We start from the raw sequence: 26849 nt of genomic DNA, 5'->3' as shown, positions 1-26849 counted from the left end.
GGTTTTATCATATGATACCAGGATGCATGTGTCTGTAATTCATAATTTCATATGGCCCACACGCTTTCCTAATGCACAGAACTGCCTGCATATTTCTGATGGTTCTCACAGGATGTTACATCACTCTTTAGAGGTCTCTAGGCTGCATTTTAAAAGACCAAACATAAATAAAATCCACACAGATTGTCAAAGATGGTTCATTCGGGTCAAAAAGTCCCTAGCCTATAAACTCAGAAACTAAAGAAATAGTGGAGATTACTGTAACACTTTGTCTAACTGTGAATAACTCGGGCAGTTTGGGTGCTAAATCTCTCAAAGTTTGGTGTGGGGCAGCTACATCTGTCTACTATAGATTTTGTTATGTGTAATGTGAAGTATCAGGCTTCATCTTCAGCTGATATTATAGCCTACAGAGGCTAAAGATGTTTTCTGTCAGCTGCTGTAAAACTCTACATTCTCAACTGGTGGGTTGCAACCCAGAAATGCCTTGGACCTCTTTTGATCAATTCACGGGTTGGAGGGGAAAAAGCTAAATGCAAACAATTCTCAGAACTAGGAAAGTCAAAAGTAATGGTTGGTACTAAGACAAAAAACAAATGTGTCAATTCAAGTCTTTATTTTGTTAATAATTAAACAGTAATTTTCAGAAATGTTATTACTGAAAATGTTGCTATTGTGACAAGACTACAATTGAATATTTAAGTTTGATCAACTTCCAGCCAAACTTTCTGCTTGCGATATTGTACAGTTAAAAAGTATTTTCAAAAGTTTACACCCCCTTTCAGAATCTGCAAAATGTTAATTATTTTACCAAAATAAGATGGATAATACAAAATGCATGTTATTACTTATTGACCTGAATAAGATTTCACATAAAAGATGTTCATAAGAGAAAATAGTAATTGAATTGATATAAATGACCCCGTTCAAAAGTTTACATCCCCTTGATTCCTAATACTGTGTTGTTACCTGAACGATCCACAGCTGTGTTTTTTTTTTTTTTTTTTTTTGTGATAGTTGTTCATGAGTCCCTTGTTTGTCCTGAACAGTTAAACTGCCTGCTGTTCTTAAGAAAAAATCCTTCAGGTCCCATAAATTTGGTTTTCCAGCATTTTTGTGTATTTGAACAGAAGGTTCAAACGCTCACTGATGCTCCAGAATGAAAAACCGTGCATTAAGAGCCGGGGGTTGAAAACTTTTGAACAGAATGGAGATTTTAAATTTTTCTTATTTTGCCTAAATATAATGTTTTTTCATTTAGTACTGCCCTTCAGAGGCTACAGAAGATAGTTACATGTTTCCCAGAAGACAAATAAGTTAAATTTACCCGGATCCTCAAATTAAAAAAGTTTTCACCCCCCGACTCTTAATGCATGGTTTTTCCTTCTGGAGTATCAGTGAGCGTTTGAACCTTCTGTAATAGTTGCATATGAGTGCCTCAGTTGTCCTCAGCGTGAAAAGATGGATCTCAAAATCATACATTCATAGATGGAAAGGGTTCAGATACACAAAAATGCAGGAAAACCAAAGAATTTGTCAGACCTGAAGGATGTTTTTGAAGAACAGCAGGCAGTTTAACTGTTCAAGACAAACAAGGGACTTGTGAACAACTGAAAAACACAGCTGTGGATTCAGGTAAGAACACAGTATTAAGAATCAAGGGGATGTAAACTTTTGAACGGGATCATTTTTGTAAATTCAACTATTATTTTCTCTTGTGGACTATATGTAAACATCTTTTATGTGAAATATCTTATTCAGGTCAGTACTAAATAAACAATAACATGCATTTGGTATGATCCCTCTTATTTTGGTAAAATAATTAACATTTTGCAGATTCTGAAAGGGGGATGTAAACTTTTGACCTCAACTGTAAATACTAATGCAATATTTGGTCTAGTAAAACAAACTTGTACAGCGATTACTTTACAAAATTCATGTTAACAATTTTGCATGTTTTTGAGCCTGTGCAGATCATGGCAATATGAATTCATTTCATGTTGGATTTTAACAACTTTTTTTTTTTTTTTTTTACTGTTTTAGATCATTACTTGTCTAATGTGAAGTTTGGGTCCTGAAGCAAAGCCAGTTGAGAAATACCGAATTATAATATTAAAATCAAGAAAATAGAAGCAAAACAAATGCATTTTTACTGCAGGTTTGCTTTTCACATACATATTATATTTCCTACCTTGTCTGTCAGGTATTATGTTGCTGGCTGTTATAGAATGGTGGTATGAAGTCATCACGAATAAAACACATCAAAATATACTTTAACAGCTGTTTTTTATTTATTTATTTTTATTTTTTTATTTACCTCTAAAATCTAAAATGCTGCTTAAAAACATAAAACTGCATATGTAACAGCATGAACACTAACTTGTTTTGCTACCTGCAGTGGAGCAGCCTGTTTTCAGTCAGGTGTGGAGTGCTGGAGAAACGCAAAGAGATGGAGGAAGAAAGCTGGTAGGATGGAAATTAAGTGTGTAATGTGAGGCTGATGTGATGAGATTGTGTGTGGTGACCTCCTCCGACAGGTCTCCATCCTTCGTCAGCCTGACTTCAGCCACCGTCACCTCTGTTTTTTCCATCCCACCATTTATCTCTCTCTCACGCTCTCATGTGTTTCCCCTCGTGCTCAATCTCTCTCAGCTCGCAGCTAAATAAATGCAGAATAACAATTATTGAAAACACAATTAAAATCTGTTAATCAGATTATTTGTAGTAGATAAAACCTTTAGGATGGCTCTGACAGCTTGAGGAAAAAAAAGCTGTCCATTTTTCAGCAAAAATTGAAAAGATTATGATATGTCCATCCTGTTGGTATAATCTCTTCATGGTCAGACAAAAAGATAAAAAAACCCCCTAATAATTAACTTGACTTAGTATTGAATTAAGGAAAAGGCCATGGGTAAGTATGGGAAACACTATTACTCATATTCTCAAGGGGGGTGCTGGTCTGTTTGTTTTAAATGCAGGTTTTTAAAAAGCATTTAAGACCTAAGAACATACTCTAATTTATAAGGAAATAATCACATTTAGGAATTTAAGGGCCTGTGCACCTGCAGTTTGGACACAAATGCCTTTATTGCACTCACATACGTGTTGTCAATCAAGTGGCAAGAGGCTGAGAGAGGGGGAAAAAAATCTCAGCAGACCTCAGCTGGGTATTATTTGGGTTTAAATCCATGCTTTGTTTGGAGCAGCTGGTAATTGCGTATTGTGGGGCAATTAAGATATTTAGCATTAAGCAGAATAAGCCAGGTCAAACACCCCACCCTCGCTACTCTCACCACCATCAAATCAAAGCAGTGGGCATCTCTCTCTCTCGCTCTAGCTTTTGTACGTATTGCCATGTTTATTTCTGCTGAAAAGCCAGTTTAGTTCATTTGTAAGTCAGCTAGGCAGAGCGGCTCCATTTCTTTTCTTTTAGGCGTTTTTTTTAATATCATTATTATTATTAAGATCAGGCAGTGCACAACAACAGCCGAGGAATCTATTATTCATTAAGTGTAACCAATATAAAATTTAAAACAGTGTGTGTTTTTTTTAGTTAAATTATGTGAGGTCAGCATAATATTCTGCCTATTACTTATATCTATATCATCTTTGCCTTAGTCAGCTCTATTTAAATATGCAATCATTTACAGCTTTTGACTCTATGTGTGTGCGCGCCCAATTTCCAATATTCCTCCACGCACTTTTTATGCTGACATCAATGGCAAGCTATTAAAGACAGTATTTCATTATTGGTTCCTCGTCCCCAGTGGTTATTTACAATCCTATATATACTAAGCACTGATATTAAAGGAGACCATTTTAATGAGGTGCTATCTGCCTTAGCAATATGTCTTTCTCTGAATGAGATTGTGTTTAAAGATTTTTATCAAGAAATGGCTGTTCGCTGGGGTTATGTTTTGTCCATGAAATATGCATTTCATATCTCTTTCATTTCATTAACATAATTTAATTTGTGCTTTGCATTCTGTGCATAATACATATTTGATTTACAAAACAAATATTTCCATTAGAAAATGAATTTCATGCAGGCATAAGGCAGAACTGAATGATGTATTGTAAAGAAAGTAGAGAGAGCGAAAGAGAGAGAGAGTGAGAGAGAGAGAGAGAAAAAGAATTGTATTATCCTCAGAGCGCCTTGGCAAAGAAAAAAAAATACTCAATAGACTTCTAGTGCGTACGAGTGTGTGTTCCTGTGCCTGTGCCTGTGTGTGTGTGTTTATGGATGTCTGTACGTCTAGGGATATGTACTCATACGCCGTATACGCCTGTGTCTCCAGTATGTAAATGCACATTAGGACGGCTATACTTGCAGTGAGTATATTGCATTAAGTTTAAAGCAATATTACTCAGATTGATTTACATTGTTTGCTATGGCCGCCTCTCCCCTCTACGTTAGCTAAGTGTTCCGGTGGAAATGTGGCGCTTTGCTTTTTATTATCAGTAAAATATGGTGGATATTATAAAGATATATCTCTCGACTCGCTAGCACAAAGGAAGAGCACACATCCATTTTCATTTGGTGCCAGTTTTAAGGGTTGCGCCGGAGAACATGCTACACGTAGTATTTCACAGCTTAGCGTATGATGTACATCCTCGGGGACTTTGTTTCTTCGCCGGCCCGTTTGAACGGAGAAGCTCGCCGCGTGTCAGTTTAAGAGGTATTAGCCGTTGCTTTAGTTTGCGAAATCGCTTCCTTTTAACTCCAGCCTGTGATAAATTATGAAGTCCACCCCTCTACATTTCCTTTCCTCCTCTTCCAAGGGAATGTTACTAGTTTTAATTAAAGCACTGCACCTTGCTAGTTTAAAGGATATCAGTGGCTGTGTGATAAGTTGCAGGAGCTCAGGGCTTTGGATAACAAGAAGCATTTTAAGTGGCCCTGACGAGTTCATATTAATTTGGCTTATCGCGCCTGTAAAAAAAATCCAGGTAGCATTGAGGCAGATCCCAGCTTTAATGAGCTCAAAACGTAAAGTCGGTGTCAGAACACTCCACTTTTTTATTTCAAAGGGAGTAGGAAATAACTTGTCAAAGCTAAAAGCCAAACAGTAAGATCTATGTTTCAGAGGTAACTAGTATTAGCAGGGATTTCGGGCTCGTCTGACATGCCGTACGGAAGGGAGGGCTTAAAATAGAAGTCTCAGGTACGCCAGAGTGGGGCTTATACCTGCGCACAGTCTCTGCTGCCTTCGCTGACGGTTAAAGAAGAGCGATGAGAGGATCTCTGAGCTTTTAAAAATCTCCTCTTTTCCAATTCCTCTCCCTATAGTGTTGCCGGAGAGGTGATCGCCTGCCCGGCTACTGCTGAGTCTCTGCTTTGAATCCGTGACAGGTGTTTTTAAACTTCGCTTGAGCGGGAAAGAGAGATGGAGATCACACGATGGCTCTGAAGATTTGACGAGAGTCTTAAGATGGTTTGGGAAAGTTAAGCCTCCTCTCGTCTCTATTCTCTTAGCAGTTCAAGGCCAAATCCAGCAGGAATATGAATACATCAAGTGGATATTTAAAAAAAACTAATTCTAAGAAGATTGTTTCGGTTTTGCTAGTTGGAGTGCGTTTTTGTTTAAATGTTGGTGTCAAGGAATAACCCGCAACCGTGAACAATTTACCCTTTGTTCTCGCACCTTAATCTGTTGTTCGTGACAGAAGGGACTGTGTTTCTATCTTAGCAGATGGGGAGACAGGTAACTTGGCATGTTTGTTAACGTCGCCAATGGTAGGAAAGCAGACAAAGAGAGCGAGAGACAGGGAAAGATGAGAGGAGAGAGGAAAATCAATCTAATACTGCAGAACTATCAGATCACATGAGATGATGGATTCTTGGTCGCAGCATTCAGCCGCTGTCTGCCGAGCTGTGCAAATCAATTCAAACAGACACAAAGAGTAAACACACATTCTGCACCACAATAGGAAATTGAAGCAGAGCCTCCCTTTTTAAAATATGCCTCTACATATTTGTTTTGTGGATTACCATTCTGAAATGAAATTTGAACAGTTACTTAAAATAATATGCAAAAGATATTTCCTGTTTTGCCGCCTGCCCCCTCCCCAGTGTTTGTAGGAGATGTGGGATAGCTGCGACACTGGCGTCAGTGTAAACACCACATGCGTGTGTTGTCCTGGTGATTATTTTTCATAAACATTTTCCGAGGTTTATCCTTATTGCAGAAGGTTTAGATATCATATTTTATTTGTTTTTGCACTGTTGAAAAAATATTTTTCGAAAATCGAGCCTGTGTTTGTCTGCATGCCAGTGGACGCAGGTTGGAATGGACAGCGTTTTCCAGGGACAAGAGGCCACTGCAGCTCTGTTATAAAGTTTTGGGATTTGAAACAGACCTAATTGAACTGTATGTGCTTCTTGTTCACGTTACAGGCTTGAACTACTGTTGTAAGGTCAAACTTTAGCAGACATTCATTAAAAGTCCTTTGACATTTAGTGAAAGATTTCTTCAGTTGGCCTACACGTCTGGTGCACAAAACATTAAGCATGAACAAGGTTCTTGAAGTCATAAAGTACAACATGACTTAGTCAGGCAAAGCATTATATAAATCAGTGTGACAGGCCAGACATGTTCTTAAGTACAGAACCAAGAACACAGAAGAATGGACGTGCAAGAAACTTAACAGCAACAATTAATAATAAAAAAGTATATTTTTTCAATATACAGTATATTCTTTCACTGATGTGGATGGAACACTACACTAAAACAATCCTGCGCTACAATTCACCACTACTGAATATACTGCATGAAAAAATATATAGTGGGAAGTGTAGTCCTTAGTGGATCAAAAGCATACTGCATTCCCACTGTAGTCTGATTCCCAACCAAATGACTCTTATAAGTTAGTTTGGAAACACTTAAGAATAGGGAACACACATTCACTTTTAACTAAGAGTTTTCCCTGAACAAACTCCTAATTTGCTGCTTATTAATAGTTAGTAAGGTAGTTGTTAAGTTTAGGGATGGGGTAGGATTAAGGGATCTAAAATATGGTTATGCTGAATAAGGCATTGATATGTGATTTATAAGTACTAATAAACAGCCAATATGCTTGTAATATGCATGCTAATAGGCAACTAGGTAATAGTGAGAACTGGTCCTCAAAGTAAAGAGTTACTGTTAGTTCTTTTAGTAAATCAAACAACGGTAATACTTTATTTTAGGGTCTCTTAACTAGTTGCTTATTAGCATGCGTATTACTAGAATATTAGCCTGTTATTAGTAGTAAGTTATTCTACATCCCTAATCCTACCCAATACCTAAACTTAACAACTACCTAACTAACTATTAATACACAGCAAATTAGGTATTTATTGAGGGAAAAGTTGTAGTTAATAGTGAATAAGTGTTCCCTATTCTAAAGTGTTACCCAAACAACTAATTAATCAGAGTACTAGCTGTGTCTCATTTAAAAGCATGCACCCTCTGGAGGTTGCATTTGTCAGCCACATATGTCATTGAGGATGTCTCATTTCAGAAAACTAACCATTATAAAGCTGACTGTTATTCCTTGTGAGAAATTGTAATTTCTTTCTTTCTTTGGAGACATCTTCAATGGCATATGTGACCCTACTGAGGGAGCAGCCTTCAAAATTAGACACAACCACTGTTGTGCATCTCAAATGAAGTTGGAAATATCATAATTATGAGTTCCAAGCACATGGACGATCAAGTGGAGTCCTATTTTTTTAGTGAGAAACTCTGAATTCTAGATGATACATGAGTTTTAATGTCTTAAGGGGTTTAGTTATGATACCATGTATAAATGTGATAGAAACTAGTAATTTTCATCATTTTGAATTCAGATGTAGTTAATAAGGTGCATTGTTCACAATATAATTATTTTTGTTTAGACTACTGCTGTGTTATGTGTCAGACTTGAATGCGTGATCTTAAATTCTTCACGATTTCCATATCCCTATTCTGTAGCTTTGTCTCCAATGGTGCTGTTAGCATCAGAAATCTGTGTCTCTAATAAAGCCTGTTTAGCATGGCACATTCTGTTTCACTGGGCCACTCCACAACGTCCCCAGTCTGCTCGCATAATTGGAGAGATCCTTATGAGAGAGTGTGAAGGGCGGGGAACAAAAGCGGACCGATGGCTGGGACAGTTGTTGGGGCCAGTGTTGACAGCTAGCAGAGCCGCGTGCTGTGGGAGAGAAGCTGTGGTCCTGTCCGCATGCAGAGTGTACTGCATGCAGGTGTCAGGACTTAGAGTCTAATGAGCCTTAATTAGCCCATTTGAGTAATCAGGGGCTTGATTGGTCCTGTGTGCTTAAGTAAAGCAGCACATGCGAAGAGTGCTGGCGGGATTCAGGGCGTTTCAAGAGCACTGGTTCACTCAGGGTAGTTTGTCTAGGTATTACATTTGTATCTCTTTGCATTTTTATTTGAAGTATTGTTGTGAAATATGTAAATGTATATGTTAAATGTATTAAAATGTGGACCGCTTTGGGTTGACAAGCATGTCTTGAGCAGGACTCTTGCACTAATGGAGCCCCGTGTCTCTTCTCTGCCCCCAGCACTCACCTCTTCATTCAGCCACCACTTGACAGCGCAGACTCTTCAGAGGCCCGCCTGATGCCCATCAGCATGAGGGACTCAAGTCTTCATCCTCCATCATCACAGCACAAAGACATCTGGACGATTGTCAAGGACGTCACAATCTCTGTGATAGCTGACATATCCCATGGGGCATTGCAGAAAAAGGAAAGCAAAGTCACTCTTGCGTGAGCAAATACAGTATGGGCGGTGAGTGGGAACGTGTATGAAAAAGTAATACCATGATGTATCTTTGAGATTAATAGTCCTTTGCGACAGAAAAAAAAAAATCCTTAAACCTGATAGTCGTGTTGCTTTTTTGTCATTTTAGGCTCCATTAATGTAGTTATCTTGCAGTGCTGACTGGTGGGTAGCTACTTATAGAGATTCCACGTTTCCACACTTTCAATATCAATCTTCACTGTTACATCTACACTTTAGGGGTATACCAGCTGTTACGTTGTTTCCTAACCTTTTTTTATGTCCCCTCATAGCATGAAAGTATATCTTCATCAACACCCCAAAATATTCCATGTTAACTTCATAGTATTTGACATAATTTGACATTTTTTACATGATGATGATGATGATCATTATTATTTAGCAATAATAATAATAATAATAATAATAGTCAGCATTATGTTTTATGTATTATTTCTTAATTCAATGATTAATGATTATTTATAGTATTTTTTTTTTATTATTGTTATTTCCATGTAGTAGTAGTAGTAGTGATGCTGTTTATTTTTATATTATTCATATTAATTTTTAGTATTTAAAATAATAAAATTATCTATCTGTCTGTCTATCTACAATAATTATTAATATTAATTTATCTGTGTATTACCAGTAGTATATATCACACCTACTAGTATGCACCCTTTAGGGGTAGATGAGGTGCAAATATGTTTTAGACTGATGTTAAAGGGTACAGTAGGTGTGCCTTATTTCTTATGAATCAAAAGCATACAGTGCAACCAGTGTAATCTGATTATCAAACAAATGAATCTTATCAGTTGGTTCTTTTTAGTGAGTCAAAAACATACAGAGATCCCGCTGTAGTGCAGTTCCTATCCAAATGATTCTTATGAGCCGGTTCTTTTTAATGAATCAAACACAACCGACTAATCATTTAATGTCTTATTGTGCAAAAGACTATGTATAGTTGAAGATGCATTTCTCAGAAGTATTTTATAAATATAAAAAAAAAATGTTGCCACATTTTGTTCCTTAATATATAGATAAGACTAAATATTGAATTCCTAACCTTTGAAGGTACTGCCTCAGTGACAAGCTGATATATACATTTTTTCTTCCTCTGACAGGGTGCTGTATATGAGCTAGCCTAGAATCTACCAATAGTCTCTTCTACATGACGGGGACCCTGGATGACACTTGCACAGGTGCAAGCACCAATCACAGAGATTCAGTGTTTGTCTGATGAAGCATTGTTTCAATAGTCTACTGCCCTCAAACCGAGCTTTTCAGCCTCTCTCCCCTGTGTGACAGTTTTCAGGAAAAACAAGATATTTTGCTTTTTAATGGGTAGCTAAAAGCTGTAGATTTACACTTCCACCTTTTATTTAGACGGTCATATCTTCTCCCCATAGCCAACAACATAAACTAATCCTGTATTGCGTTTCAATATAATGATATATAGAAATGGTGATTACCCTCTAATTCAATTGCTTTGTAATCAAATTGTAGTAATGGTGCTTATTTGGTACCCCAATTTATAGTTTTCCCAGAAATCATTAAGCAATTTACCCTTCAAATCTACTTTGAATATGCGTGAGCACAGACGCACACACACAGACTAGTATTATGGTGTATTATATGAAGCCCCAGCTGTTTGAGATGATGATGGTAGCAGAAGGACTCTTGTGAGAGTCATGGGTAAACAGAAAGAGTCCTGGCTGTCTTCTTCTGGACACAGACTCCTTCCTGTTTGCCAGGATTGGGATAAAGATGCTGGAATCAAAAGACGGCACTGAAACATATCCAAAGTTTGAGCCACATGTGTTTACCCTTAACCTCAACAAAGCCTGCTTCCGAATGTCTGGAATATCGGCCTATCGGTACATTTTGGAACATTGTGAGGAAGGGCTAAAGTCTACAGAGCCTTTGCAATCACACTTGTTTTGTTTGTGCCATTTACTTGGTGCGTGACTGCAGCATGTCAACGGCCTAATGTAATCACTTACTTTCTGTTTGCTTTCATAAAGGGTTTTACATGCATTAAATGCTGTAATGAATCAGTTCGGTGGATAGAGTTGCTTAAGACCCTCCCATCTGCATTTCTTTTCTAACTTTCTTAATATTGAGTCGCTTTCAGGCGATTATTTGGGATGCATTTAATGCGTACAGCTGGGGACGTTTACCTTCTGATCAGCGCTACCTGAATAAATATCATTGTACAAGAGGAAGCTGGGTGCCGATGCCACTCATGCTGTGAAGAGCCCTCATAATACTACTGGCATTGTGGTTATGCATAACATGCCATTCGGCACAATATCAGCACTGTGATTTCTCCTCTCTATAAGCCCGCCGTCCCAACTCGCCCAGCAGCCGAGGCATGGACAGTTCCCATGCTCCCTTAAAAGCTGCACATACAGGCTGAGAGTCTTCCACCGCCCAGGGCTGCGCAGCATCCACTTAGGCACTGACAGTGGCCGATAACCCAATCTCCAGGGGGCTTGTGGCGGAGACTGATCTAACAGGCCCACGGTGATGTGTCTGTGTCCATGGTGGGCATTTCATTTCTTTTTCTCTTTCTCTGGTTCTGTAACTGCCAGAACAGCTGTATGTCTGTAGGAAAGCTCTGCCTTTGATTTGTTTGAAGTGAAGGCGAAACCACTCATTTCTCACTAGTGAGCTGAAAGGTCTCTGTCTGCACTTCATAGTGACAGAACAGTAGGAAAGAGCTTGGAGTGAGTGAATGCATTCATGTGTGATGGAATTAGTTTGCTGTTAGGGATGAGTGGACTGCTAGTTTTACTAATGTAATGCAGGGAGAAAATCATCATGAGTCATACTAATTACGAGCTTTAGCACTAGGCTGTGTGTATTTTTAAGCCATTTTTATATAAACAATAATATATAATGCATAACTATATATTTATATACAATACATCAATATGTGATATATTAAATTAAGAATTTATTTAGTGCTGCAGGAATGTTGTGATTTTTTTTTAGGCCAGCAGAAGTTAGCATCACCCTGGTTTTCTTGACCAAAAGCCAACAAAAGTTTTCTATTGGCTTTTGGATTATAGCTGAAAAGAGCTCTGTAACCAACAAAAGTTTTTCTTTATCAAGATAATCTATGCATTTTGAAGTCTAAATGCAATCATTGCCAGCAAAAAGCAAAAGTTAGGCTATAAACTAACTACACCAGAGTTGCATGACTTCAAATTTATGACCACTAAGAATTCAGCAACTCTTTCGGTCTTTATTTAAAATCTATTAATGAAAAGTTTGAGTTTGAATAGTTTGCAAGATTATAAACACAACTAGGCTTCAAAAGCAGATTAGTAAATCTGTTATGAGTGGGCTATTACTGATGTATTGATGTGCTGGCCTGCTAAAGGATCTTATGCCAGACATTTAACTATAAACCTGAAGACCGGCTATAACTTTGTACTGACTCACCCAGGATGTAACTCGTCCTCCCTATGCACAAAGTATGCAAGTTGTGCAGTTTCAGTCTTGGAGAGTTTTTAACGCAGTAAGTTATGTCTTAAGTGAACATACATAGTACATTATACCTGTGCATTTGGTCTTAAAGTGACAGCAGTCTAATAAACCTGCTTCCTTCTCTGTCATTTATGTGATTTTGGGTTTTTTTATGAATGCACTGACATGGGCCCCTGACAAAGTTTTGCTTTGGACCCCCTGTCAATGACCCCCAACCCCTTAATCTGTTCTTTTAAAGCAGTTTTAACTATAGTGAGTTGAAACCGTCAGTAATACAATAAAAAAGGAAGAAAATTACAAACAGTAGCATGAATGCAATCGAAAAAGATAAAAAGGAAATAAACAATTTTGCCTCCTACTATACATTGTATATAATATACATTGTTATTAAGATCTAGCCTAAGATCTTATGATTTTTCTAAAAGTTAAACCGTGTGCTAGCATGCACCAGAGCCCCTTCAATGACCTAGTGGTCTTCTTGTGCTGTATGCACACTGAGGCTCTGAACCCTCTGGCATAGTGTGTAATTTACCAAAGACTGATGGTATTTGTAGTCCATAACTACACCACTGCTTCCCTTGTGTTCAATTCCATACTCTGAAAATCAAAATCCACATACACCTTCCAAAGTTAACATAAGACCCCACTAACCATGTTTTTTTTGTTTTTTTTATCTCTGCCCCCTCTTTCACACACTAACACACATAGGCATACATGAAATAGCTGAGTGAAACAAAAGCGGGAACCTTCATGCCACTTGGCCGGCACATGTGGACAAGCCAGTGCCGACTGGCTGCTTCACTGTCACCGGCTGATAGCCAGGCTTTAATGGAAAAGATACAGCCCAGCCAAAGACTGCGAATCATTTCTACGATAAAGTTATATGTTCAGCCTTGAACAACTGAGAGATAATGTTTGGCTTCATTATAATTCCCAGTGTGTTTAAACAGACAGCCCAGAATGCAAACAAAAGCAGATGAAATTTGAAAAGTATTATCAATATTGCAGATAGCGGATGCCCTTTCCAATCAGAAAAAGCGTATCTCGCATAGCAAATTTATGGTTGACTAGTTCATTCGTTTCTATTAGCCTGTTGTATGTTTCTCTCTTCCTCATATATATTTATGTGGAATTTATGAGAGGGCCAAACAAACTGTCATTAGATATTCCTTTAATTCACTAAGCTGGCCTGCTAAAGGTAGCTGGGTGCATTTAAAAGGCATTAGTTTGCTCTGACTGATATTTTTCTGAACTCCCTCCAAAGGGCCATTTGTCACGTGCCCCGGCCATAGTCCAGCATGCTTGTTGCGTCGATTTTGTGTATGTGTGTGTGTGACAGATAGAGTCCCGTGTGTTTCTGTGAGCAATTCTCACTGTGTGCACCACTGCGGCTCCTTCACACGCCACTCGACGTATTCTGCGAGTCTCTTAATAGCAAGCTGCTGGAGCAAAATAATTGTCATTTTCCAGCCACTGGGCCTAAAGTCATATAACATAATGAAATGTCTAAAAAAGCGAGGGGGTGGGGGGGTTTGTGTATATATATTTCTACGTGGTGCTCAGGGTTCGGTTCAGTGCACGGGAGGTCTGCTGAATCAAATGCTGTGCCACTTGAATAATTTACTGTGTACCTTGGAAAGTGTGTGTATGTGTGTGTGTGTGTGTGTGTGAGTGTGAGTGTGAGTGTGTGAGTGCGAGTGTGTGAGTGCGCAGTGGTGTTCAAGAATGCCAGCAAGGTGAAATGTCTAAATATTGTATATGCCCACTCCAAAGTGTGTTTGTGCACGCTGTGATATATGTCCTGGGGATCTTGATACAACATTCAATGCAGTCCTGCTGGACAGATTAGGCTGCTAACAGAGGAAGCCAAGGTACGGCAGAAACTGGTGATATGTGCCTCAGCACTAAGTGTTCTGGGACAGGCTGATGGGTTGATTTAAGCTGGGGTGGGAGCAAGTGGAGATAAATGTTAGTGATGCTTCTCTCTCTCTCCTGCCGTTTTTTTTTCTACTTCAGCAGATCCATCAACTGCTATTGAGGGTAATGAGTAAGGTGTGGAGGTGAACACATTACAGAGGGCTGACCTTGCCCAGAAAAGAAAGAGCATGTTAGATGCCCCATGAAGCTTGTCCCCCTCACCTGTAACATCATCATAGGCATTGTGTGAGGTTTAGAGGTACTTTTTTCAATGACATTGGTAGGTTGATTTCCTGAAAAGTATAAACAGTGTAGTGTTTTCAGAGTATGAGTAGCCTGACACATCAACACTGGCTTATACAGCATTTGGCAGACTATTTTTGGGAAACCTTTTGAAAGCAATCAATATTTTTGCAAAGCAATTTGCTGCCGCTAGTGGCTCAGAATCACACTGAAAATGCTGAAATCTGTACATAATTGCATGAGTACATTGTTGAATTTCACAAAATTATATATTAAAATTATATGCAGAATTATATGTATATGTGTATTTATATATGTGTGTATATATGAAGAGTTCTTTTCCAAAATGCTATAAATCCATTTGAATAGTTTTCATGAAAATTACTTTTTTTTTACCTAGACCCATACATTTTGTTAATATTCAATTTATCCTGTTAAAATGGTCTGTTGGCTCAGTCTGAACATGTTAAACAATGATTGTTAAATGGAACAACAATATTGTCGATTATAAATTCAAAGTTTATTTATTTATTTTTTCAAAACGCTACAAATCCATCCTTTTTTTTCATAAAAATGTTGGTTTATGTCTTTTTAAAAAAGGTCGTCCGGTGACAGCTTCTCGGCCTGACAGAAACCGGTCGCACCAGGTTTGTTGACATCCCACAGTGTGTATTAACGGTATTAATGCGCCACCTGAGTGACGAACCTTCTTTTTTTGTTGTTTTTTCTTTTTCCAGTCGGCGTTTTCTACCCCCAGGTGTAGGTCTCACTGGCTCATCCAGGCCATCAAAAGTGTTATTAGAGTTTAAAGCACTCATTTTGAAGTCTGAGCACAAACAAATGCTTCAAAGCATCGCCATGTTGGATTGCATCGAACGAATTCTGATTGCTCGAGAGGACATATCGCATTTAGGCTAAAAACAGGTTCGGCGCTTATAGCGGTTTGGAAAGGAGTACATTGCAGTACATTTTAAACAAGGAAATATAGCGATTTGGCATGAAACATTGATGGAGCAGTGAATAGGTTCAGTACACAGCAAAATGGCATGACAAACTAATTTTTTTTAAATCTGGCGTTTATCGCGTTTTGGAAAAGAGCTCTTCATATATACTCTATCTACAATCTCAATTAGAAGTGTCAGTGGTCCATTTGAGAGATAGGTGGCGATAATGCACTTATAAATAGAAGAAGAAGCAGAAGAACCGGCTGTTGTGTGAACAAGCTCTGGACAGTTGGACCGGGCGACAGATATAAATTCTGTTCAGTTTCTTGCACAGACGATCATTTCGTGTCTAAAGACCTCAATGTATCGTCACGAGCCGCAGGGTTTAATGTCTGTTTTGTCTGTGTATGTTTTTTTTGAGTTAAAAATCTTTGTTTGTGTTCTACTGAAGTCACCTACATCTTGGATGCCCTTGGGGTAAGCAGATAAACATCAACTTTTAATTTTTGGGTGAACTACCCTTTAATGCGATAATAATGCATTAATTTGCCCAGCCCATATATATATATATATATATATATATATATAAACTTTATTTTGGATGAGATTAATCTAGATTAATCATTGCCCAGCACTAATATATATATATATATATATATATATTAGTGCTGGGCAATGATTAATCTAGATTAATCTCATCCAAAATAAAAGTTTTTGTGTACATAATACAGGTGCTGGTCATATAATTAGAATATCATCAAAAAGTTTATTTATTTCACTAATTCCATTCAAAAAGTGAAACTTGTATATTATATTCATTCATTACACACAGACTGATATATTTCAAATGTTTATTTCTTTTAATTTTGATGATTAGATCTTACAGCTCATGAAAGTCAAAAATCAGTATCTCAAAATATTAGAATATTTACATTTGAGTTTGAATAAATGACCATCCCTACAGTATAAATTCTGGGTATCTCTTGTTCTTTGAAACCACAATAATGGGGAAGACTGCTAATTGGCAATGATCCAGAAGACGAACATTGACACCCTCCACAAAGAGGGTAAGTCACAGAAGGTCATTACTGAAAGGTGTGGCTGTTTACAGAGTGCTGTATCAAAGCATATTAAATGCAAAGTTGACTGGAAGGAAGAATTTGGGTAGGAAAAGGTGCACAAGCAACAGGGATGACCGCAAGCTTGAGAATACAGTCAAGCAAAGCTGATTCAAACACTTGGGAGAGCTTCACAAGGAGAGAACTGAAGCTGGAGTCAGTGCATCAAGAGTCACCACGCTCAGACGTCTTCAGGAAAAGGGCTACCAAGCCACTTCTTAACCAGAGACACCGTCAGAAGCATCTTAACTGGGCTGTGGAGAAAAAGAACTGGACTGTTGCTCAGTGGTCCAAAGTCCTCTTTTCAGATGAAAGTAAATTTTACATTTCATTTGGAAATCAAGGTCCCAGAGTCTGAAGGAAGAGTGGAGAGGCACAGAATCCATGTTGCTTGAAGTCCAGTGTGAAGTTTCCACAGTCAGTGATGATTTGGGCTGCCATGTCATCTGCTGGTGTTGGTCCACTGTGTTTTCTGAAGTCCACAGTCAACGCAGCCATCTACCAGGAAATTTTAGAGCACTTCATGCTTCCTTCTGTTGACAAGCTTTATGGAGATGCTGATTTCATTTTCCAGCAGGACTTGGCACCTGCCCACACTGCCAAAGGTACCAAAAGCTGGTTCAATGACCATAGTGTTACTGTGCTTGATTGGCCAGCAAACTCGCTGACCTGAACCCCATAGAGAATCTGTGGGGTATTGTCAAGAGGAAGATGAGAGACACCAGACCCAACAATGCAGATGAGCTGAAGGCCACTATCAGAGCAACCTGGGCTCATAACACCTGAGCAGTGCCACAGACTGATCGACTCCATGCCACGCCGCATTGCTGCAGTAATTCAGGCAAAAGGAGCCCCAACTAAGTATTGAGTGCTGTACATGCTCATACTTTTCATTTTCATACTTTTCAGTTGGCCAAGATTTCTAAAAATCCTTTCTTTGTATTGGTCTTAAGTAATATTCTAATATTTTGAGATACTGATTTTTGACTTTCATGAGCTGTAAGCTCTAATCATCAAAATTAAAATAAATAAACATTTGAAATATATCAGTCTGTGTGTAATGAATGAATATAATATACAAGTTTCACTTTTTGAATGGAATTAGTGAAATAAATCAACTTTTTGATGATATTCTAACTATATGACCAGCACCTGTATATGTGTGCGTATTGTGTATATTTATTATGTATATATGAATACACACCCATGTATGTATATATTTAAGAAAAATGTGTTATGTTTATATATTAAATATATTTATATATCATATAAATTATATTAATATAAATATATACATGTAAATATTTTCAAAATATATACTGTATGTGTGTGTCTTTATATACACATAATAAATATTCACAGTACACACAGATATATTATATAAACAAAAACTTTTATTTTGGATGAGATTAATCTAGATTAATCGTTGCCCAGCACTAATATATATATATAGAGAGAGAGAGAGAGAGAGAGAGAGAGAGAGATTTATGCCATGGTCTGTCTGAATACTCTATTCTGATTGGCTGGCAGGTGTTGATTAAATTTGTTTAACTGCACAGGTAGTTCCAGGTCAGTTTAATCACGTTCTTTATTAATGCGCTTCTTATAAACATTGGTAACCATAGTAATTGACCATTAGGGAATTTGAACAGAATCACCGTTTTACAGCTGATCACTGAATCGGCCGGCGATTCATTGAATCAGTCATATAACATCAACTCTGCAATGGATATTAAAATCCAAAATATAGTGAAAACACTATTAATAAGCACAGTAACAAGATCGGCAGTTTAAGACATTAACTTGTAAGCACAAAACACAAGATACTTCTCTTTTCAATATAAATAAGACTTATATTGACTAATCTAACACACACATTCACACATTGCAGAAAGAGAGAAAATGAGGAAAGGATGAGTTTAAGAGAATGAAAATGTGATATCACAAGTTTACAGCAATATGGGCTATTGCATAGACCTGAACAACCATCAATCACTTAATTAACCCTCGCATTGAGTTTCTCCATAAGGCTAAAATTTATATTAAATGCACCAGCTCAGCAAAAATCTGGAAGTTACTTGCTTGCGTTGTGTTAAGGGATTCCCTTTTGTCATTGTCGTTGCAGAAAGGGGGTTCCCCGAGGTTGCTGATTGGCTGACAGTTCAGTGGTCGTTTGTAGTGATGTCTTGGGAAGCCAATCGTTGGGCGTTGGCTGAAGTTGGTTTCGGAGTCCGTTGCTAGTTGAAGTTTGGTGCAGTTGGAGCTGGACTTTATGGCAAACGTAACTTTTGAACACGAAACTCAACAGAAAGAAAAGAAACTAAAGTTAAATAATAAAATGAGGTAACGAGACTAGGTGTTTTTTCTTCTCATCGTGGTGTTAAGTAGCAGCTGGCATGTAGACCAGAGCACGCTCAAAGAGAGCTAAAAAGCAGCGTCAAAACGCGGTGGCAAAAAGAGAACGGCAAAAAGAAGAAGAGAGTGATTTGATGGTGTCCTGAGTTTTTAAACTCAGCTTTTGGACACGTCCCAATGGGTGTCTTGACCAATTAGATATGATCTTAGCTTGTTTCTCCTTCCCTCCCATAAATCATGTATCAGTCACATGGTCCGAATTTTACACGATCTTGCAAAATATAATTTTGGACATGATTTCTATAACAAGACTGTGATACATTTGAAGAAACGTTTAAAGCATGAATTTTCAAACTCATACATACCAGACATGAATATTAACCCTTAAGCTATTCCCTAGTTATTAAAAAGGCATACATAATATGTGATTAAAACATGATCGTCTAATGTGTGGGTTACATACATAATATGGAGTTATGCATAGAAATCATTAGTTGCTCATAAGTCCTTTTAAGATAATTTTAGGTGCATATGGAAAAGACAGTCTCTGTGAACAAAGGATTTTAAGTCTGGTCTGTCTTGGGTGGGGGGACCCGGCCAAGAAAGTCTGTAGCTCGTGATTTCTATCACAGATTTACATGTGACAGTCATCTCTTTGACCATCAGTCTTGATTACTTGCCCCAAATTGTCTCCTTCCTGGGTTGGAATTATCAGTAAGTGTTCATTTTATTTTAATGTTGCAAGCTGTTCTGGAAAAGGCTTGTTGGTTAGGCTTTCTTCAGACGGGTTGGAACTAGGGATCTGATTTACGACGTCCTGTTTTCTTGGGGCCTCTATGGAATTTCGGCTCCTCATGTTTCGATGTTCTGATCGAATCTTAATTAGTTCTGACTAATTCTGATCCTACTATACATATATATAATTTTGATTTTTGATTTATGGTTAAAATGTAAGACTCGTCTACTATATGTGTCCCTGGACAACAAAACCATTCTTAAGTCACACGGGTATAAATACATTTTTTGATTTTTCTTTTATGCCAAAAATCATTAGGATATTAAAGCTGCACTCCGTAACTTTTTTTGGTTAAAAATTATCCAAAATCAATATTTGAGCAATTACATAACCAGCCAGTGTTCAAAACTTTCACCTTACTTTAGTCCGATTCACAACGGTTAGTTTATAATAATATTTTCTAATTTGAGTGGTACTGGTAGGTTTTCACGGGAAATTCGAGCATGGCACTGCGTCATTAAGTCACGTCTGTAAACATAAAGAAGTTGTCCCGGCTACTTGGCTATCTCATGTGAGGATCCTGCAGGTGGCGGATTGTTTAGCCTTTTCTCGCAGCAGATAGAATAATTAAATGTACCATTTTGATTGCAGATTGTAATCCAGAAAGGATTATGTATTTATGAAACACATGTGAATGTAATTTAATTATATTCCAGTTTTAAATGCTTCTGATTACAGATAGCCTGGGATTACACAAGATTTGTATTTTAAAGAAAACAAGTTCGATGGGAGCATAGTTTGCTTTTTGGGTTAAAATAATTTATTAATATGAAATTAGAATGGCATGACAATTAGAATAGGCATTACAGAAATTGAAATCTACTCGCTAATACACACTATACTCATAGTCACACAATGCTGATGTTGTTAACATTAATAATTTGAGAATAAAGTATAACAATAATAATAATTTGCGCATTTTGATGTGATATGAGCTAACCGATCTTTAGTTTTATATCACCATTGGTAGCGAGATTTATGGTAATGATTTTTTCCTCAGTTGGTCAGAACAAACGTGGCAGACTTGTTACTTACTTGTTCAGATGGCAATATACGGTGAAAATTCTTATTTGGGTCATATTTCCAAGACGTAGGCTAGAATCTGTGATTGCAAAGTACAGTAAACATCCACACCGGTGCGGTGATTGACAGCTACACATTCACCTCAAAACATTAGATTCACAACCCCACGCAAGCAAGATAATTTAGATTTTCTCAATATTGTGATTTGTTTTTGCACCCTCAGATTCCAGATTTTCAAGTAGTTGTATCTTGGACAAATATTGTCCTATCCTAACAAACCATATATGAATGCAAAGCTTTCAGATGATGTGAAAATCTCAATTTCAAAAAATGTACCCTTATGACTGGTTTTGTGGTCCAGGGTCACACGTGTGTGTGTGTGTGTGTGTGTGTGTGTGTGTTTGTGTGTGCGTGTGAATTTGTGTGTGTGTATGTGCGCGCGCGCGTGTATAAAGTACTTTATTCAATAATACTCTATTCTCATATAGTACTTTTTGCATGCTTCAACAAAAAAGCTTCATACAAATACAAAATTGCACATTAAAACATACATTAAAACAAATAAATAGTAATTATAATTATAGTGTTAATACAATACAAAATAGGCAGTAGGATACAGTCTTGCATTGTGTACCCAAATGAACATAGCAATGGCAAAATCAACTAAATGGACAAAAAAAATAAAAAAAGTAGTCCCAAAAAAGGGAAGAGTCTTCATCTTTTCAAAATATGTAGTTATGGGTTTCCAAATCCTATAGATGTTTTGAACAGATTATTTTTCTTTTAAAGATATTTTGTTTTCTCTAATTTTAAGTATGATATCAGGTCAAAAAACAACATTAAAACCTAGGCACATTCTTTGACTTCAAATCCAACAATATTATTCTCCTTGCTAATAAAGAGGCAAAAGCAATAACATGTTTTGCATTGTTAGTCAAAGACACTCCATGTCCTGGTACTCCAAAAATAGCAATTTCAACACAGGGTGTTATGTTCAAGTTAAAACATCGTTTAGTCTTTTGAATATAAACACCCAGTAGTTTCTCAGGTTTTGGCAGGAGCAAAACATGAATAAAGTCAGCCTCATCATTTTTGCATCGTTCACACCTATCATCAACATTAGGATAGATTTGAGAAAGTCTAGTTTTTGTGTAATGGCACAGTGAAGAGTCTTAAATTAGGACACAAATGGTTGATCCATTTTCCCACTGTATGCATATTTTATATATTCATACAGTACATAGCTTCATGACAAATGTAATTCACTGGTTGCTGATTTTTATGTCTGTGTCGGTGTGTGGGTTTGGACTGAGAGGTTGTGGCTCTAATGGAGACACAGGTTTATTGACAATGAACCGGTTTGGCTGTATCTGCAGTGGGCTGCCTGCTGCCTGTGATATACTGGAGCCAGAGCCTAGTCAAGGCTGACATACACCATCCAGTGCTGACAGCAGCAGCCACACACACACACACACAGCTGCTCTGAAGCAGCATAAAATTCTAAAACACTGGCGTACATACACACATATAGACATGTACAAAGATTCGGAATAACCTGCCGAACCTGGACTTCAACAAACCGATTCTGGGCACAAACAACATGTTTCAGCTCAAGCTGGACAAAGTTCCATGTGTTAACTATTTCTTTGAAATTTAGCCCTCTTGCATGTCAAAACACATCTGTCAGCTTTTTAGAGGATCTATTCTAGACTGCTTCAGCAAGATATGAGAAAATGGAAAAGCTCTGTTTCCAAACCTGGTGAGCTGCCTGTATTAATGCATCATAGGTGCTGCCACAACTGATGTTTAATTACGATGCCTCTTCAGATATCTTGTTTTGATCAAACTTTAGGGCATCATTTTTTGTATCACCTTGTAGATTATCACTTAATAAAAAAGAAAAAAAAGAAAGAAAAAGCAACAAGGAAAATGTTTATCACAAATGTCTCATGCACAGAGTACTATTTGTGTGGCACACAGAGTATTTGTGTAAAACACGCCAGTTCAATGAGATGGTTGTAATGGAGAAAGGCAGCTCATTAGGTTTTGGAACAGAGCTATTCTCAGGGATCTAGGTGATATTTCATTAACATTTAGTTGTGGATACACAATATATCAATACCACAGCAGTTATTGGCTGGTATTTATTTATTTATTTATGCGTTTTCAGTATCTGTCAATATTGGATATATATTAGTCGATATTGGTCAGTTGATACTTTGATACTTTTAGCTTTGAACACTCACTTTAAAGTTAATCTTTAAAAGCACATTTAGCACTGTATTTTATATACAGAATTATTTTCATTATGCATTTTCTGTTGTGATGCCTAAATTCACTATTTAAAGTATTTAAAATGATTTTATTTCTTTTTAGTGTTTTGTTTGTAATTCATATAGGCAAACTACTATAGAATGCGAACACGGTCCATTTATTGGTTCTTAGCCATAACATGAGAATAATTATTGGTCAGAATTTGTATATAGCTGCATCACTTATCTTATAGTTAATATTTTCTTGTACCAGGTTTCAAGCACAGTTTGCTTTGTTTTAGTATGTTTTTCATCAGTTCGCGATAGTGTTGTGTGGCTGGGCATAAAGAAGAAGTTTTAGCACAGAGTGGCACTGCCTTTTAGTAATTAATTATTTATTAATTATTACCATTATTAAATAACGTTGCTGCTGTTGTTGATATTACCATGCACAATAATATGCAAAGCAAAGTCAGGATTAATGACAGTGTAATGGTTAACAGATGTTTATTGCAGGCAGTATGAGAAGGATGCTCATATCTTTTACAAGTGTTGTGCAGCTTTATTTTCTTTAGATATAACAAACGTAAACCTATTGAAGGCTAGCAGTGTTTTGTGGCGGCTGCCCTTGTAATCTTTATTAAAGGTCATCTTTTACACGCATGCCTCTCGCTGGGTGTTCTTCATATATATAGTCTGTCTCCATGTCAGATTAAAAAGGAAGTAAGGGCTTGCAACAAGAATAAAGAACTCTTTCCAAGAAGTATTAGTTCCTTTTTAATTTTAGCGGGATGAGGAACCCAGAATTTAAATGAAAGAATCGGTTTTCATCCAGCTAATAGTAATCCATAATCCAGCCAACGTGTCTTAACCACAATGTGGTTGGTCTGATTAACTTTAATGCTTTTCCTCTCAATTTATTGAAATGTTGGAATGAGCACATTTGGTTTGGAAGTCTCTCTCTCTCTCTGTGAGTGAGAGAAAGATAGACTGTGAAAGTGAACAGGAGGGGGGGGTGGAGAGGAAGAAAATATAACTTTAAGAGCAGGATGGCGGAGTCATTAAATATGTTTCATTCCCTCAGACAACGGGGGGTATGTGAGCCCATCGAAGATGCATTTTAAGGATAGTGTTGGCTCTTTAATATTTCAACCGATTTAAAAAAAAAACGTCATCGAGAAAGGGCAAAAATGCTGGTTGAAAAAAAAAATAATTAAACAGGCGAGTTTCATTTTCTGCCACACTTCAAATGAATTTCTGTAATGATCTCAAAACCTGTGAAAGGCAAATCCAATCAAACAATATCTAGTGGGTTTCATTTTCCCCTGCATAGCGATGACCCCCTTTGTCAAAGGGTGAGCCGAGGAGACTGTAGGTCGCCATAGCCATCCAAATGAAGGAGACAATTTAGAGTAGTTAAAGCTATTATCCCACTAGTGTGTGTGTGTGTGCTTCGAGGTCTGTGTCGGCACTATAGCTTTAACATTTTGGAGCTTTGATATGAGTCACTGTAAATGATGCCACAGAAGGTCAATTGCCGAGTTCAAAATGGCTGATGGAGGGAGGGAAAAATATTGTGTTGTTTTTCTGCTTTCAGTCCTCCAGTCTCCCCAGACACAACTCTGCATTTATTAAAAAAAAAAGTGAACATTTATTCAGTCAGCCTGTGTCATTAATACAATTCGCCATAAATAAGGCTCAGGTCTCTGTGTTTGAAGAGTGTGACATGAGCCCATTGTTTTTACTCTTTTTACCTTTAACCATTTGGCGGGTAATCACGCATAAGGAGGAAGAATAAGCCACGAGTGAATGAGCAGCAATGGTCCACTGACCTTTTACTGCTCATTATTGGACAACCCGAAAAAAAAAAAACAAAGAACAAAATCCCTAAATCTTCAGGGAATCTTGAATCACTGCGCTCAATGGCTGTGATTTTTCTTTTTTGATTATTATTATTTCAGCGGGCTTTGTGCGACTCACGATATTGTTGCTTTCAGTGTGCGGAGGAGAGGAAGTCTCGGGACGGATGTTGGAGGTCTGACTCTGAGGTTGCGGTAATCTTTGTCACCGGGGGGCAGTCTGCTGCATTTGGCCTTTAGGCCTGCAGGTGTGCAGTCCTCCACGCTCTTACTGGAAGCACCAGGAGACTCGTTGCACAACTACGCACGCCCCCGTATGTATGTATGTAGACGAATACAGAGAGAGATAGAGAGAAGGTCTGTGGTTCTGGAAACTTTCGAGATTACATTACTAGAAGTACTAAAACTTCATAATATGACAGCACGCACACACACACACACACACACACACACACAAATACACATACACACACTGAAAAATATGCCAAACAAGCATTACACTAATCACTACTTTGAAATAGGGAGGCTATTTATATATTATGCGTTGTGCACTATGTGCAGTCCTGGGAGAGAAGAGAAAAGAAAAATTGATATCAGATGAAAATGAACACTCTGTAAAGCACATTAACTATCTCAGGTTTGGGAGCACATGCTGACTGCCAAATGGGACACCCCTGTGGAAAGCAAAATGGTCTCTCCCACAATTAATGTGGCGCACCTGTGATGGTTGATAAAGACTGCCGCACTGTGCACAGGTGTGGAACATTAATTCTGGGGGTGTTCCTTGAAAAGACGAGCCCCCCTCCACCTCTACCACCAGCACCTCTCCGCCCTCCACCCTCTCCTCCCCCACCTTTGGAGAGCAAAAAACCGAGAAAACAACGCTGCCGTTCATTCGGAGTGATCTGTGTGCAAAAGTATGCAAATGAATATGCGGCATGCTAATCAATCCTGTCCTTCACACAGACTGAAGGGGAAGAAGGAATATGGAGAACGAGGGAATGAATCGGGCCTGAGAGGGAATATGGGATGGGGGAAATTAGCTAGGATTCGCTTTGTTCAACATGTTTATAATGTCATATATGTATATATTGACCCATGCGCACTTGGAAACTTTGTAGGTTTTTACTGATAAGATAGATCTGATCGTGGAAAGTTCCAATGTAATTCCCTCCTAGATGCATTTCAGATGACGAGGGACAATCACGAGGTGGTTAGAGAGGCATTTGTGGCCAAGTGCAAATGCAGGCTGTTCAGGTTACACATACACTACAGTTTGGGGTTTGTAAAATATGTATTTTTAATGTTTTAAAAATAAATATTTTATGATCAAGGCTGCATTTATTTGAAAAAAAAAGAAAAAGAAAAATACAGTGAAAACTGTAATATTGAGAAATGTTATTATAATTTATAATAACAATTTTCTATCATAATATTGTCAATATTGACTCTTTTTTTCAGGATTATTTGCAGAAAAGGCTCCAAAAACTGCATTTATTATTATTATTATTTTTTTGTAACTATGTAAAAGTCTATTTTCACTTTTGATCAATTTAATGTGACAAAAGTATAAAAATAAATATTATTAACATATTATTAACTAAATTGTACATATTTGTACTGCCCTAGTGACAGCTTTTGTACCTTTTTTATTCTGAGAGTGTTTAGTAATTTGAATTAGTATTTTAACATAGAATCAATGAAGGGTAAAGGTCCTTGCACACTGAGTCCGGAATGTTCGTATTTTTCGTATTCGTTTTTTTTTTTTTTTTTTTAATGAAGTACGAAAGTTTCGGAGGCAGTGTGTAAACGTGATTGACACAACATGAGGTCGTATTTATTTTTCAACGTGCGAAAATTTCAGACGAAAATTTCAGACTCCGTATGCAATGGCCTTTACACATTATTTTAAGTCCACTTTAGACATTCTACTAATGTTGGAGTAAGAGTAATTTTACATGCACTTGCAAAATTACTTATAGTCTGTAGAATGTGTTTTGTGGGACCCAATGAAGTAACATTATTCAATGTCATAAATGTTTATTTGGAAAAGAAGACTGACATGCAATTTAATCCACA

At 37.5% G+C, this 26849-nt stretch overlaps 1 protein-coding gene across 6 annotated transcripts in view; it reads left to right on the top strand.

The window, feature by feature from the left end:
* znf536 (zinc finger protein 536) overlaps window positions 1-26849 on the top strand; it is a 306462-nt gene that overhangs the window by 64546 nt on the left and 215067 nt on the right. For 4 of the 6 annotated variants that reach the window (XM_058781895.1, XM_058781894.1, XM_058781897.1 and 1 more), the window contains exons 6-7: window positions 8549-8777; window positions 9893-9970. The gene's annotated coding sequence lies outside the window, so the exon portion shown is untranslated. The remainder of the gene's footprint in view (window positions 1-8548; window positions 8778-9892; window positions 9971-26849) is intronic. The other 2 variants (XM_058781896.1, XM_058781885.1) reach the window with 1 other exon arrangement.

This window comes from Onychostoma macrolepis, chromosome 07, assembly GCF_012432095.1.
Source record: "Onychostoma macrolepis isolate SWU-2019 chromosome 07, ASM1243209v1, whole genome shotgun sequence".
Taxonomy (NCBI): domain Eukaryota; kingdom Metazoa; phylum Chordata; class Actinopteri; order Cypriniformes; family Cyprinidae; genus Onychostoma; species Onychostoma macrolepis.
This window is presented reverse-complemented; position numbering and strand designations above follow the sequence as displayed.